This window comes from Anolis carolinensis, chromosome 3, assembly GCF_035594765.1.
Source record: "Anolis carolinensis isolate JA03-04 chromosome 3, rAnoCar3.1.pri, whole genome shotgun sequence".
NCBI classification, from domain to species: Eukaryota; Metazoa; Chordata; class Lepidosauria; order Squamata; family Dactyloidae; genus Anolis; species Anolis carolinensis.
Window position 1 is genome coordinate 184,137,180 of NC_085843.1, and position 15,261 is coordinate 184,152,440.

General features: G+C 39.2%; 1 protein-coding gene across 2 annotated transcripts in view; it reads left to right on the forward strand.

The window, feature by feature from the left end:
- dusp29 (dual specificity phosphatase and pro isomerase domain containing 1) overlaps positions 1–15,261 on the forward strand; it is a 71,920-nt gene that overhangs the window by 22,022 nt on the left and 34,637 nt on the right. The window contains 1 exon segment of one of the 2 annotated variants that reach the window (NM_001281713.1): positions 14,657–14,703. The exons of the other annotated variant lie outside the window; for it this stretch is intronic. The gene's annotated coding sequence lies outside the window, so the exon portion shown is untranslated. 2 annotated transcript variants of the gene reach the window in all.

A 15,261-nucleotide genomic window follows, 5' to 3' on the forward strand; every position in this document is an offset into this window, starting at 1 on the left:
ACAAATTGGACAGGAAAAGTAATTCAGTATGCAGTAATGCTATGTAGTAATTACTGTATTTACGAATTTAGCACCAAAATATCACAATGTATTGAAAATATTGACTACAAAAATGCATTGGATAATCCAGAACGTTGGATAAGCAAATGTTGGATAAGTGAGACTCTACTGTATTTTAAAACACACAATAGCTCATTTTTAGATACATCTTTTTATTCTTTTTTGGAAAATGGCATTTATAACCATTTGGAGATACCTTTTGGAAAAGTTTGATCTTTCAGAGAAGAGCCAAAAACCCGTTTGAGGCAATTATCTTCGAGAGTTCTTGGAGAACGGGAGAAGTCCCAGCAGATTGGAGGAGGGCGAATGTGGTCCCTATCTTCAAGAAGGGAAAAAAGAACGACCCAAACAATTACCGTCCGGTCAGCCTCACATCAATACCAGGCAAAATTCTGGAAAAGATCATTAGAAACAAATCAAAAGATCACTTAGAAACAAATGCGGTCATTGCTAATAGTCAACACGGATTTACCAAAAACAAGTCATGCCAGACTAATCTGATCTCTTTTTTCGATAGAGTTACGAGTTGGGTCGATACAGGGAATGCTGTGGATGTAGCCTACCTGGATTTCAGTAAGGCCTTCGACAAAGTCCCCCACGACCTTCTGGCAAACAAACTAGTAAAATGTGGGCTAGACAAAACTACGGTTAGCTGGATCTTTAATTGGCTAAGCGAACGAACCCAAAGGGTGCTCACCAATGCGTTGTCTTCATCATGGAAAGAAGTGACAAGTGGAGTGCCACAGGGTTCTGTCCTGGGCCCGGTTCTGTTCAACATCTTTATTAACGACTTAGACGAAGGGTTAGAAGGCACGATCATCAAGTTTGCAGACGACACAAAACTGGGAGGGATAGCTAACAGTCCAGAAGACAGGAGCAGAATTCAAAACGATCTTGACAGACTAGAGAGATGGGCCAAAACTAACAAAATGAAGTTCAACAGGGACAAATGCAAGATACTTCACTTCGGCAGAAAAAATGGAAATCAAAGATACAGAATGGGGGACGCCTGGCTTGACAGCAGTGTGTGCGAAAAAGACCTTGGAGTCCTCGTGGACAACAAGTTAAACATGAGCCAACAATGTGATGCGGCTGCTAAAAAAGCCAATGGGATTCTGGCCTGCATCAATAGGGGAATAGCGTCTAGATCCAGGGAAGTTATGCTCCCCCTCTATTCTGCCTTGGTCAGACCACACCTGGAATACTGTGTCCAATTTTGGGCACCACAGTTGAAGGGAGATGTTGACAAGCTGGAAAGCGTCCAGAGGAGGGCGACTAAAATGATTAAGGGTCTGGAGAACAAGCCCTATGAGGAGCGGCTTAAAGAGCTGGGCATGTTTAGCCTGCAGAAGAGAAGGCTGAGAGGAGACATGATAGCCATGTACAAATACGTGAAGGGAAGTCATAGGGAGGAGGGAGCAAGCTTGTTTTCTGCTGCCCTGCAGACTAGGACACGGAACAATGGCTTCAAACTACAGGAAAGGAGATTCCACCTGAACATCAGGAAGAACTTCCTCACTGTGAGAGCTGTTCGACAGTGGAACTCTCTCCCCGGGGCCGTGGTGGAGGCTCCTTCCTTGGAGGCTTTTAAGCAGAGGCTGGATGGCCATCTGTCGGGGGTGCTTTGAATGCGATTTCCTGCTTCTTAGCAGGGGGTTGGACTAGATGGCCCATGTGGTCTCTTCCAACTCTACTATTCTATGATTCTATGATTCTATGATTCTATGAGGAGAATCTTCTTTTGTGGTATACAACAAGCCAAGGAAATTTGGCTTCAGTTGTTAGACTGATAACCTGCTGTCTCTGATCTGTTAGGAAAACAGAGATCAAGTCAGTGCATAAAAGCAGCAGTGTTTCAGAAGTGTTTTTCAGTTACAGATACGTTTGAGATGATTTCTGTGTGCAGATGGCACAGGGCATCTTTCTTACAAAAACAGCAGGCATGTGTTGGTCTGATCAGTCCCAAAGTCTAATCAGTCTGATGTCTAAAATGAAGTCTGAGGCCTGAGCAGTCTCAGAACTTAATCATGTGGTCTGTAGCCCTCCCACAATTTCTCAGGAAACATAGAGCAAGGGAAGCTGCATATCTGAACATATATACAGTAAGAAAACAGAATCATTGATAAACAAATGGTACTAGAGGAGGCTTGAAAAAGGTTGTAATTTCCAACATATTTCAACATTGCCAATAAACATATGACTATGATTGAGGAGAAGAAAAAAAATAAAACAACAACAACAACAACAACAACAAGCAAAAATTTGTCTAATACATATTTCAGAATGTCACATTTTATCTTTTGCTCACATGGAACCATGAGAGGAAAATCCTGAAAAATGCCCACATTTTCCATCTTTCAGCTTTAAAAGACTGCACTAAAACCTAAATGCTCTGCTCCTATTTGAAATAACTGTCTGGCCCATCCATGGTCCAAAAGAATAATTATTCATTTCCTGTGCCTCATGCTCAGAATATCAATCCTTTTTAAAAATAGATGATACAATACTATCATAAGGGTTGTACAAAAACAAAAATGGCTATGATTGTCAAAATCTGATATATTCTGAGTCACCCCAACTCCAAAGACATGTACAAATGTCTATATTGGAACAGTAGGAGTTGGTAGAGTGGGCAAAGTTTATGCCTTTAAAAAAATTATTTTATTAATTATTTGGCACAAACTATCTAAAATACAATCAGAAAATATACATTCAAAAATAATGAAACGTGTCTAGATCTGTATTCAGATGGCAGCTTGTGCAAAATAAATATAACATTATTTACTATTCACTCGAATTGAAAACATTTTCAAAGCAAAATCCACCAGCTACTTCTCCCCTCCCCCTCCTTATCATATGTAGAAATCCTAGTGTAATTTTTTTTAAAGAAACACCTTGCAAGGCAGGGAATGCATCTTCATGATCAAGAGAATTTCAGAATATTGCTAAGGTAAAAAAGGTAAAGGTTTCCCCTGACGTTAAGTCCAGTCATGTCCAACTCTAGGGGGTTGGTGCTCATCTCCATTTCTAAGCTGAAGAGCCAGCGTTATCCGTAGACACCTCCAAGGTCATGAGGCATGACTGCATGGAACACCGTTTAGAATATGTCTAAACACATCATGATATCACATTAATTTAAAACCCCATAAGAATGGGTACAGACAATAAAATATTTTCTGTGGTTTGAGCTTTTTGACTGCTTTACATACACCAGTATGGATAGCTATAAAAAACCCAATTTGCATAAATTAAAAGATATTTAAAGTCGTAATCAAATGTTTCATTAACATTATTCCAACACATCTAACCTTTTCAGGAATAATTTTTTTCTAATTTTGTAACATTCCAGCTTGTCCAAATAGCATTACATATTTCTTTTTCTTTAAATATTTTTTCTTTTTCTTTTTTTCTTTTTCCCCTTCCCTTCCTTTCCTTGACAACCACACATAATACCTTTTCTGAACACAAACTTACCATTCACATCTCAAGAGTTCTGCCATAATACATATACAGTAGAGTCTCGCTTATCCACCGTAAACGGGCCGGCAGAATGTTGGATAAGCGAATATGTTGGATAATAAGGAGAGATTAAGGAAAAGCCTATTAAACATCAAATTAGGTTATGATTTTACAAATTAAGCACCAAAACATCATGTTATACAACAAATTTGACAGAAAAAGTAGTTCAATACACAGTAATGCTATGTAGTAATTACTGTATTTACTAATTTAGCACCAAAATATCATGATGTATTGAAAAAATTGACTACAAAAATGCGTTGGATAATTCAGAACGTTGGATAAGCGAGTGTTGGATAAGTGAGACTCTACTGTACTATAGAAAATAAAATCACATCAAATAGTTCCAAAGGATTCTTCATCATGACATTCTTCAGAAAGAAGTTAAACAATATGATGAAAATTTAGTTTTTATAATAGTTTATGCCTATTTTTGTTGTTCTGAATGCAAAGCCAAGCTTGTATTACAGAAGTGAGGCCCATATAAGAACATACTTTCTGGATAAAGCATGCTGGATTTATTCCATGGCAGATCCAGTCCAAATTGCTTGAGGCAGATCCCTGAGTTGGAACAGCAGCTGGAATCAGGAGAAGCAGCTCTATATTTTCAATTCTGTTTCATTATCATTAGTATGATATTGGAAAACCACACTGTTGGGGGTCTATTTAATGCAGAGGTTTCCAAACTGTATGTTGTGACATGATAGCACATCAGCAGCAGTGTGTCTCACATAAACATAAAAAGAAACCTCTGAGTCTATAAGCAATAAATCATATACAATGTTCCCTCACTTATCGCTGGGGTTAGGTTCCAGGACCACCCGCAATAAGTGAAAATCCGTGAAGTAGGGACACTATATTTATTTTAATATTTATACATCATTTTAGTAGTTATACACTATTTTAAGTCTTTATCAGCCAATCGTGTGTTGATAAATCGCCTCCTTCTCCTCCTGTGCCACTTGGGCTCCTTTTCTCTCCCTTCGGCTTCTCCTTCCTCCCTTCCTTAGGCTGTGAATTGTAATTTTTTTATGATTTATAATAGTCTTTTAGAGTTTATTGAAAAACCGTGAAACAACAAATCCGCAAAAAGTGAACCATGAAGTAGTGAGGGAACACTGTATTTTAAAAAATATAAATGAAAGGTTTTCATGAGATATGTTGTGTCCTCATACATTTTGTTACTATAATTTATGTATGTGTCTGTTCTAAGGGATTGGTTCAACCTCCTGTTTGCTAGTAAAACGGAACTTTTGTTTCAAAAATAATGCATATTTTAAAAGTGTCATCAACATGAAATGTTTGGAAAACTCTGCTGTAGTGGTTAGAGTATAACCCTATTCAGATATCCCCAATCTATGTATTGTAAGAAGAGGGAACACACCAACCTTGTCCTTGCCTCTGTGGTCAAGATTCACATGAGAAGCTTCAGCAAGTTGTCCATCAAATGGAGACAGAATTTAAAGTGATGATGGTGGAGAGGGAGCTGGGGGACAGCATGTTTCCATCATGACTGCTTACAGGACAAAGCTTACACTAGGACAGTGTTGCCTTACACTAGGCAACCTTTTGCGCTTGGTGTGTCAAAATTCACCAAAAAACCTAGCATGACTTGGGTGGTGTGTCACTCAAGAAAAAAAAAACATAATTTCATAATATGTATAGTTTAAATAACAAAAATATATAATTGTTATATATAACTGTATTCAATAAATCAAAAACTATTTACTACCATTATTTCCACGTACAACTATCTATGGTACCTCTTGCAGTTTCCACACTGATTTCTCTCTATTCTAGTTTCAATGTAGTCATGAATAATAAATAATACAATAATAATATAATAGTAATAATATGATAATATACTACAATAATAATAGAATAATAATACAATGATTGACATATATATATATATATATATATATATATATATATATATATATATATGGAGCCCCGGTGGCGAAGTGCGTTAAAGAACTGAGCTGCAGACCGAAAGGTCCCAGGTTCAAACCCCGGGGGCGGCGTGAGCAGCCACTGTTAGCCCCAGCTCCTGCCAACCTAGCAGTTCGAAAACATGCCAATGTGAGTAGATCAATAGGTACCGCTCCGGCAGGAAGGTAACGGCGCCCCATGCAGTCATGCCGGCCACATGACCTTGGAGGTGTCTACGGACAACGCCGGCTCTTCGGCTTAGAAATGGAGATGAGCACCAACCCCCAGAGTCAGACATGACTGGACTTAATGTCAGGGGAAACCTTTACATATATATATATATATAGAGAGAGAGAGAGAGAGTCTCGCTTATCCAACACTCGCTTATCCAACATTCTGGATTATCCAACACATTTTTGTAGTCAATGTTTTCAATATATCATGATATTTTGGTGCTAAATTCGTAAATACAGTAATTACTACCCTGTTTCCCCTAAAATAAGACATCCCCAGAAAATAAGACCTAGTAGAGGTTTTGCTGAATTGCTAAATATAAGGCCTCCCCCAAAAGTAAGACCTAGCAAAGTTTTTGTTTGGAAACATGCCTGCCCAACAAAACACCAGAGCATGTAGGATCGGTAAATGTACGTACCATAAAGTGTTGTACATGGAAATATTGGTTGTAACAAGAAATTCTTGATAGGATTTCACAGTTTGTCTGGTTATGCTGGTTTGTGATGACAACTACTGTGCAGTATATATAAAATGTTCATTTTTTTGTTCAATAATAAATGTGAATTCTTCTTCATGGAAAAATAAGAAATCCCCTGAAAATAAGACCTAGTGCATCTTTGGGAGCAAAAATTAATATAAGACACTGTCTTATTTTCAGGGAAACACGGTATATAGCATTACTGCGTATTGAACTACTTTTTCTGTCAAATTTGTTGTATAACATGATGTTCTGGTGCTTAATTTGTAAAATCAGAACCTAATTTGATGTTTAATAGGCTTTTCCTTAATCTCTCCTTATTATCCAACATATTCGCTTATCCAATGTTCTGTCGGCCAGTTTACGTTGGATAAGTGAGACTCTACTGTATATGTAATGTGCATAATTCCCATGGAATAAACAACAAAACCACTGGACCAAATCACACCAAATTTGGCCACAAAAGACATAGTCATCCAATCAATCTGCATGCGGCAGCGTGTCAGCAAAAATGGCTAGGTGTGTCAGTGCTGACACGTGTGTCATAGGTTGGCCATCACTGCACTAGGAAGATCAAGAATGCTTCATGAGGATTTCTCTTGCATGGTCTGCAGTGGAAAACTCACACAAGATTTCTGCTTCCTTAAAAGGTAGGCCATGGTATCTTAACTGGTTTCATTAAAGGTTAAAATGTGTGGATATGGAATATTTCCTGATGAAAAAGATGTTTCTGCTATATGGGCAGTTCCTGGCTTACAAACAAGATAGTTAAGTTTGTATATAAGTCAGAACAGGCACTTTTTAAAGTGTAACTCCAGGCATTTTTTGTTTTTAGTTTGGGATAGAATAGGGAAATTACCGTATATACTCGAGTATAAGCGGACCCGAATATAAGCCGAGGCACCTAATTTTACCACAAAAAAACTGGGGAAAAAATAGATACCAATAAAATTATATTAATTGAGGCGTCATTAAGTTAAATGTTTTTGAATATTTACATAAAGTTCAGATTTAAGATAAGACTGTCCAACTCTGATAAAAACATTATTTATTATTACATCACTTCTACCCCGCCCTTCTCACCCATCAGGGGACATTATTCTCATCTTCTTCAATGTAAATGTGCTTGTGTATCATTTTAATAATAATAGAGTAAAATGATAAATATAATAATAAGAAGAAGAAGAAGCAGAAGAAGAATATCAGAGTGAAATAATAAATGTATTAATAATAATAAAAATAGAGTAAAATAAATGTTATAGTAACAACAATAATAGAGAAAAATAATAAATGTAATAATACCAATAATAATAGAGAAAAATAATAAATGTACCATATATTCTCGAATATAAGCTGACCCAAATATAATCCAACCAGGACCCTCACCCGAGTATAAGCCGAGGGGGTTTTTTTCAGTCTTAAAAAAGGGGCTGAAAAACTAGGCTTATACTCGAGTATATACAGTAACATTCCTGTAACATACTTTTGGCACTTCACTTTCTGTCCCTGTGAGAATTGGATTTGGAGCATTTTCGGCTGTTGTGGAAATAAAGATTGGTGAGAAAGCTTCAGTGGAAACACAGTTTCCCCATGATAACACCTCCAGAAGATTTCTGTTACTTCCTGTTGTCTCAACCCTGTTCTTAATGTTAGACCGTATTTCATAGATGAGAGGCAGCGGGGTGATTCGTCATTGTCCGTGGCAAATCCACGGGGCATCGGGGAAATCTCAGCACCTGGTACCCCACCTCATCCACAACAACACTTCCCCGTCACTCTTAGGGAAGCATTGCTGTATGGCTCAGCCCTGTGCTGGTGCCGTTGTTCCCTATTGAACATGTGGAGCCTCATAGAATCATAGAGTTGGAAGAGACCTCATGGGCCATCCAGTCCAACCGGCTGCCAAGTAGCAGGACATTGTGTTCAAAGCACCCCTGACAGATGGCCATCCAGCCTCTGCTTAAAAGCCTCCAAAGAAGGAGCCTCCACCACAGTCCAGGGCAGAGAGTTCCACTGCTGAACAGCTCCCACAGTGAGAAAGTTCTTCCTAATGTTCAGGTGGAATCTCCTTTCCTGTAGTTTGAAGCCATTGTTCCGTGTCCTAGTCTGCAGGGCAGCAGAAAACAAGCTTGCTCCCTCCTCCCTATGACTTCTCCTCACATATTTGTACATGGCTATCATGTCTCCTCTCAGCCTTCCCTTCTGCAGGCTAAACATGCCCAGTTCTTTAAGCCGCTCCTCATAGGGCTTGTTCTCCAGACCTTTGATCATTTTAGTTGCCCTCCTCTGGACACATTCCAACTTGTCAACATCTCCCTTCAACTGCGGTGCCCAGAATTGGACACAGTATTCCAGGTGTGGTCTGACCAAGGCAGAATAGAGGGGTAGTATGACTTCCCTGGATCTAGACACTATACTCCTATTGATGCAGGCCAAAATCCTGCTGGCTTTCTTAGCAGCCGCATAACATTGCTGGTTCATGTTTAACTTGTTGTCCACAAGGACTCCAAGCTCTTTTCCACATGTACTGCTGTCTAGCTAGGCGTCCCCCTAGCATTCCATTTTTTCTGCCGAAGTGAAATATCTTGCATTTATCCCTGTTGAACTTCATTTTGTTAGTTTTGGCCCATCTCTCTAGACTGTCAAGATCGTTTTGAATTCTGCTCCTGTCTTCTGGAGTGTTGGCTATCCCTCCGAGTTTGGTGTCATCTGCAAACTTGCTGATCGTGCCTTCTAACCCTTCGTCTAAGTCGTTAATAAAGATGTTAAACAGAACCGGGCCCAGGACGGAGCCCTGGGGCACTCCATTCGTGACTTCTTTCCAAGATGAAGACGACGCATTGGTGAGCACCCTTTGGGTTCGTTTGCTTAACCAATTACTGTAGTTTTGTCTAGCCCACATTTTACTAGTTTGTTTGCTAGAAGGTCATGAGAGACTTTGTCAAAGGCCTCCCGTGTTCTGGGAGAAGCATCGTAGGACACTTGCACAACAGTTGATCTATATCAGTGGTTCTCAACCTGGGGTCCCCAGATGCTTTTGGCCTTCAACTCCCAGAAATCCTAACAGCTGGTAAACGTGCTGGGATTGAGAACCACTGATCTACAGAGACCCACCAGAAGTATGCATCATGTGATGAGTGTCATGGGATCTCGTAGATCAGCTGTGCTGCAAGTGTCCTACGATGCTTGCAGTCACCCGTGTGATGAAGTAATAGGAGTTGTTTGTAATTTGAATGTTTCTAACTTGGGAAGTGCTTGTATTCAGATATTTGGTATAACCACTAATCAACTGGTCTTGGCTTCTGAAACATTTGTTTTTCTTAAGGGAGCAAACAAAGAGAAAAGGAAACTTTGTTGCCATAATCAGAATGGTCTCTGGAGTAGAATTCATACTCCTGAAAGCCAAGATCAACTCTGAAACATTTGGTTTAATTCTAAAGAGGCAAAAGCAGTATGCATTATTTTGACAGCAAAAGATAAACAGGAGTATCCATTTTAGTTTAATATTCCAGGCACTTAAGAAGATATCACCAACAAAACAACGGAAGACTGAACACTATACTTACTGACCATCTGGCTCACAAAGCCATATATATACTGGAACTGTGAAAATAGAAACACTCTATAATATACGCATAAATAGAATCAAAGGACCAGATGGTACCTGAAGAACATCCAGCCTGAATCTGTGAGTAAAAGATTGCAGCCTGTGTATACCAAAAGTGATGATGAGGCCTCAGTTAGGTTTCTAGGCTGAGTTTTGGCAGCATTTCGTAATGCAATTAGAGGGGAGGGTGCATTCTGGCCCACTGAATCTTCTTTTCAAGATAATTTGATCTGGCAGCCATTTTTTTTACAAAGTTAAAAGAATAGAAATAATGAGAACTGATCCTGGCTCCACATCTGAGATCGTTTATAATATCTGGAACAGCTTCCCAATTTTAATGCTTGCATCATGAAAGAATTTCGGTAATTCATGGACATACTGTATGGTCATATGGCACGATCTGCAAGCTTCAGAGTGTCAAGAACAGACTGTGTGCATGGATGGGCTCTCACAATCACATTGATGCTCAAAAAATAGGAATGGAAAATCCTTCAACTTAGGGGAGGACAACTTTATGCACAACAGATTTGTGCCCTTCGACACAGCCCAAAATGCGACAGAAATTGGCATTTAAAATGCTGATTCCTGATACATTTTGTTGCCAGACTGTTGAAGATAATCCTGGGTGTGTGACTGACTTCCTGGGATCGCAGATGGTTCTGGAAGATCCAAACCTTTGCAAGTATATTTTTAACCTGGACTAAACCTGTATTAAAAGGTTTATTCCAGGTTTAAACGCATTAGCCTAGAGCAGGGGTCCCCAAACTAAGGCCCGGGGGCCGGATGCGGCCCTCCAAGATCATTTACCTGGCCCCCGCCCTCAGTTTTATAATATAATATTTTATATCAGTTTTAATAATATAATATTTTGTATATACATATAATATTGATAATAATCTTATGTTATACAATATAATACTAGTAGTAATACCATATAATAATATTAATTATATGTTATATATTACATATTATTTATTTATTTATTTATTTACAGTATTTATATTCCGCCCTTCTCACCCCGAAGGGGACTCAGGGCAGATTACAATGAAGACATATATGGCAAACATTCAATGCCAACAGACAAACAACATACATTAGACAGACTCAGAGGCATTTTTTTAAAAAACATTTTTCCAGCTTCACGATTCCGGCCACAGGGGGAGCTGTTGCTTCACCGTCCAGTAGTGGCTGTACTTCCTCATTCCTTTCCTCGTGTTTGCTGGCAGTTTTATGGTGTTGTAAATTAGCCTCCCGCATAAAGCGTCCCTAAATTTCCCTAATTGACAGATGCAACTGTCTTTCGGGGCTGCATAGGTCAACAGCAAGCCGGGGCTACTAATGGTCGGAGGCTTAACCCGACCCGGGCTTCGAACTCATGACCTCTCGGTCTGTAGTGATTTATAGCAGCTGGTTACTAGCCAGCTGCGTCACAGCCCGGCCCCTATACTATTATATAATAGTATAGTGGTATAGTTCAATATAGTAATATATAATGCTAATATTGTGTTACACTTTCCATTGAAATCCAAATAGGTCTATGTTGGTTAAAATTGTTTTCATTTTAAAATATTGTATTGTTCTTTCATTGTTGTTGTTGTTGCACTACAAATAAGATATCTGCAGTATGCATAGGAATTTGTTTGTATTTTTTTTTCAAATGATAATTCGGCCCCTCAACAGTCTGAAGGATTGTGGACCGGCCCTCTGCTTAAAAAGTTTGGGGACCCCTGGCCTAGAGTGTCATTTGGATGCCCCAGGCTAATGTGACTCCTATGCCACATTCTGTGGCAGTGTAGATGGGGCCTTATAAAATGTTTCACTGATGGTATAAAAATATGAACAATAATGTTGGAAATGTAAAACAAAAGAAGGGACATTTTTTCCACATGTGGTGGACTTGCCATAAGGTACATGCGTATTGGATAGCAGTTAAAGAAACAATCCAAATAATTTTGATCCAAATACCACTTTCATGAGAGGTATTTTTGTTGCAACTGTTGTGGTAATCTCTGAGCGGTTAGACTCAATTTAACCCTCTCTGGGGGAGATTCCACCAAAATGCAGCAGAGTAGCAAAAGCAAAAGCTTTCAAATGCAACAGTTACTTACACGGGGCGAGCAAAGAGAAGCCTTTCAACTTAGGATGGCAATGCAGAGCAGAGTCTCAGTAAAAGTTCAAAAAACATTTATTCAGGTAAAAAGAATTCCATTGTAGATAGAAAGGCTTGGGAGCTGCCTAGTCTACTCTAGACTGGTTTCTAAGGAAAAATAAGAAAGGAAAAATAACAAATATCTAAATAGTTACATCTTGCCAGGAGAGCTGGCAAGACGTGTTGTTAGCTTGAAGAATAACAGGAGAAGAGAGAACCAAAATGATTCCAACCTCATGGTCAAGTTTATTGGGGCCATAAAAGACATTCTGACCAATGAGAAGTTAGTGTCCCTGGAGATTCACATTTCTGCTAATTTCAAAGTAAGGGATGTGACATAAACAGGATAGAGTGAAACACAGTAAAGCCTGTCTAGGCATGCTTTGGAAACAGGGAAAGGATTCCCTCAATCTAACTCTATCATCTAACTACATTTAGACTTGAGTAGTCCAGGATGATTCCCAACAGCAACTAGTAAATGATGTCATTAATAAGAAAAAAATTAAATGTGATGTCAGCAGCCTGAATAGTATGAAAAGAAAGTATTATTCCATCTGTGATTGAATGGTTGACCAAACTTTTTAGCATAGAAGAAATGGACATAGTGACTTGTCTTCTTAAAGATAACTCAATACAATGTTTTCAAAATAACTGAGATATTTTTGTAGAATGGAAGAGTATAGTCAGAATGATTTTGTCCCAGCCATTTCTGATGTTACTTTGGTGCTTCTCAGCTATTTAATGATTCCCAGACCAAGCCCTCTACGGTGCTTTAAACTTTAGGGGATAACCTAGGCAAACACAAAATAGAGTGGGTAACTGGCCCTTTACATATTGCTCAGCTACAACTCCCATAGCTGCTCAGTGGTGGCTATTGGGAACAGCAGAACACATCTAGTGAATCGTATATTCCCACACTTGCATAGAGATCCTTTACTGTGTGTACAGCCACAGTAAAATGCAATGGAAAGATTTATAGTGAAGGGATATCACAAGGTTTTCACAAAGCGTACATACCTCAAAATTCTTCCTGGCTCTGTCTTTTATATTTATTATCAGAATAGGAAACTGTTTACAAGATGAGGTGAAAAGATAAAAAAAAAAACAGGATTCTGATTTCTTCAATTCATAGGCCAGCAATTTGCGCATATACCTGGCCAGCACTTTTCTGGGAAGAAAGGGAATTGGGTTGCTGTGGGTTTTCCAGGCCATGTTTCAGAAGCATTCTCTCCTGACATTTCACCCACATCTATGGCAGGCATCCTCAGAGGTTCCCCCTGCCTGGGGGGAACCTTTGTTGGGAGGCTTTAACTGGCCCTGATTTGGGAATTGTCTCTCTATAAGCCTCCATGTGTACCGTGTTTCCCCGAAAATAAGACAGTGTCTTATATTAATTTTTGCTCCCTAAGATGCTCTAGGTCTTATTTTCAGGGGATGTCTTATTTTTCCATGAAGAAGAAGTCACATTTATTGTTGAAAAAATGAACATTTATTATATACTGTACAGTAGTTGTCATCACAAACCAGCATAACCAGACAAACTGTGAATCCTATGAAGAATTTCTTGTTACTACCATTATTTCCATGTATATGGTACAGTAGAGTTTCACTTATCCAACTAAAACGGGCCCGCAGAACGTTGGATAAGTGAATATGTTGGATAATAAGGAGAGATTAAGAAAAAGCCTATTAAACATCAAAATAGGTTATGATTTTACAAATTAAGCACCAAAACATCGTGTTATACAACAGATTTGACAGAAAAAGTAGTTCATTACACATTAATGCTATGTACTAATTACTGTATTTACGAATTTAGCACCAAAATATCATGATATATTGAAAGCATTGACTACAAAAATGCGTTGGATAATCCAGAACGTTGGATAAGTGAGTGTTGGATAAGTGAAACTCTACTGTACGTACATTTATTGATCCTGCATGCTCTGGTGTTCTGTTCGGCGGGCATGCTTCCAAACAAAACCTTTGCTAGGTCTTACTTTCGGGGCAGGCCTTATATTTAGCAATTCAGCAAAACCTCTACTAGGTCTTATTTTCTGGGGATGTCTTATTTTAGGGGAAACAGGGTAGCAATTTACCATTTAAATAGGTCATAGCACCTTAATAGTAAAATATCCATTATTCAAAACAGAAGTAGACTTCTAGTTTTCTTCAGATCCTGTTTTGGCAATCCATGTGCTCGCAAGGAGTCCCAGAGTCAGAAGACTTTCTCTGTTCCTAGTAATGTGAGTAGACCCATGGCCATTGGCAAAGAACTATGAAAGATATATAATCCAAGATTCCTATAAAGTTTCTGACCACAGCTGACCCTGACTGCCACACATTTCTTCTACCAGCTCTAGGAGTTGCAAACTGTGTGTACTGCGAAAGGGCTTACAGGCTGGCCTCTGACCTGTGGATCGGTTAGGTACATGAGGCTCTTTGGTGCCTGACTGCAAGCTGTGCAAGAGTGATAATACTTGCTGACTTGAGCCTTTGCAGCCTAGTTGCTGAACTGCCAAGGCCACTGGTTTCAGGTCACATCAGGGAATAGTTTTAGTAGCAGATGTAAAGATTCTCCCTTTGAGTGGGTATCATGCAAGGTCAGTTAGCAAATCCTGCTCTAAAAATAGATGCCAGTTTCAAAGTTGGTAAGATTTCCTTTGTCGTCCCTGTCACACGCTGAAGATCCATGCTACCTACAGCTCCTGCATAAGCTCCCAGGTAAGCCAAGCTGACCGACTGCTGGGCTGCCTTTTCCCTCTTTGCTTTTAAAATGCTAGAACAAAAAAACGGGGGGCAGAGCCGGGAACCTCCTTGCCCTTTCCAAGCAGCTGGTGGCCCCTGAAAAGACGTTTTGGGCAGAGGATAGATACCGATCTTCATTCACTGGGGAACAAAATGAGATCATTTAACATTCCAAAACATAATACTTTATTGCACTTTATTCCATTAGTTCAGCCTTTGGATGCCCTTTGTTTAGTTTATTGCTAAAATGAAAACTGTTTTGATTCTTAAACAAACTGAAGTTTGAGAACCGTTATATTTGAATACTTCTTTCCTCTTTCCAGCTTCTCCCTTCTTCTAATTCTTTCGATACCTCTTTGCTTGCATCTAATTCTGCTTCTCTAAGAGATAGCTTGTGTCTGTCATTCATGATATTCTAAGGGCTTGTTCCAGGCAACTCAGCAGAACAGGTCCCTCTGACAATAAATTAATACAAAGTACAGGTTGAGTATCCCTTATCGAAATAGCCTGAGACCAGAAATGCTTTAGGGCTTT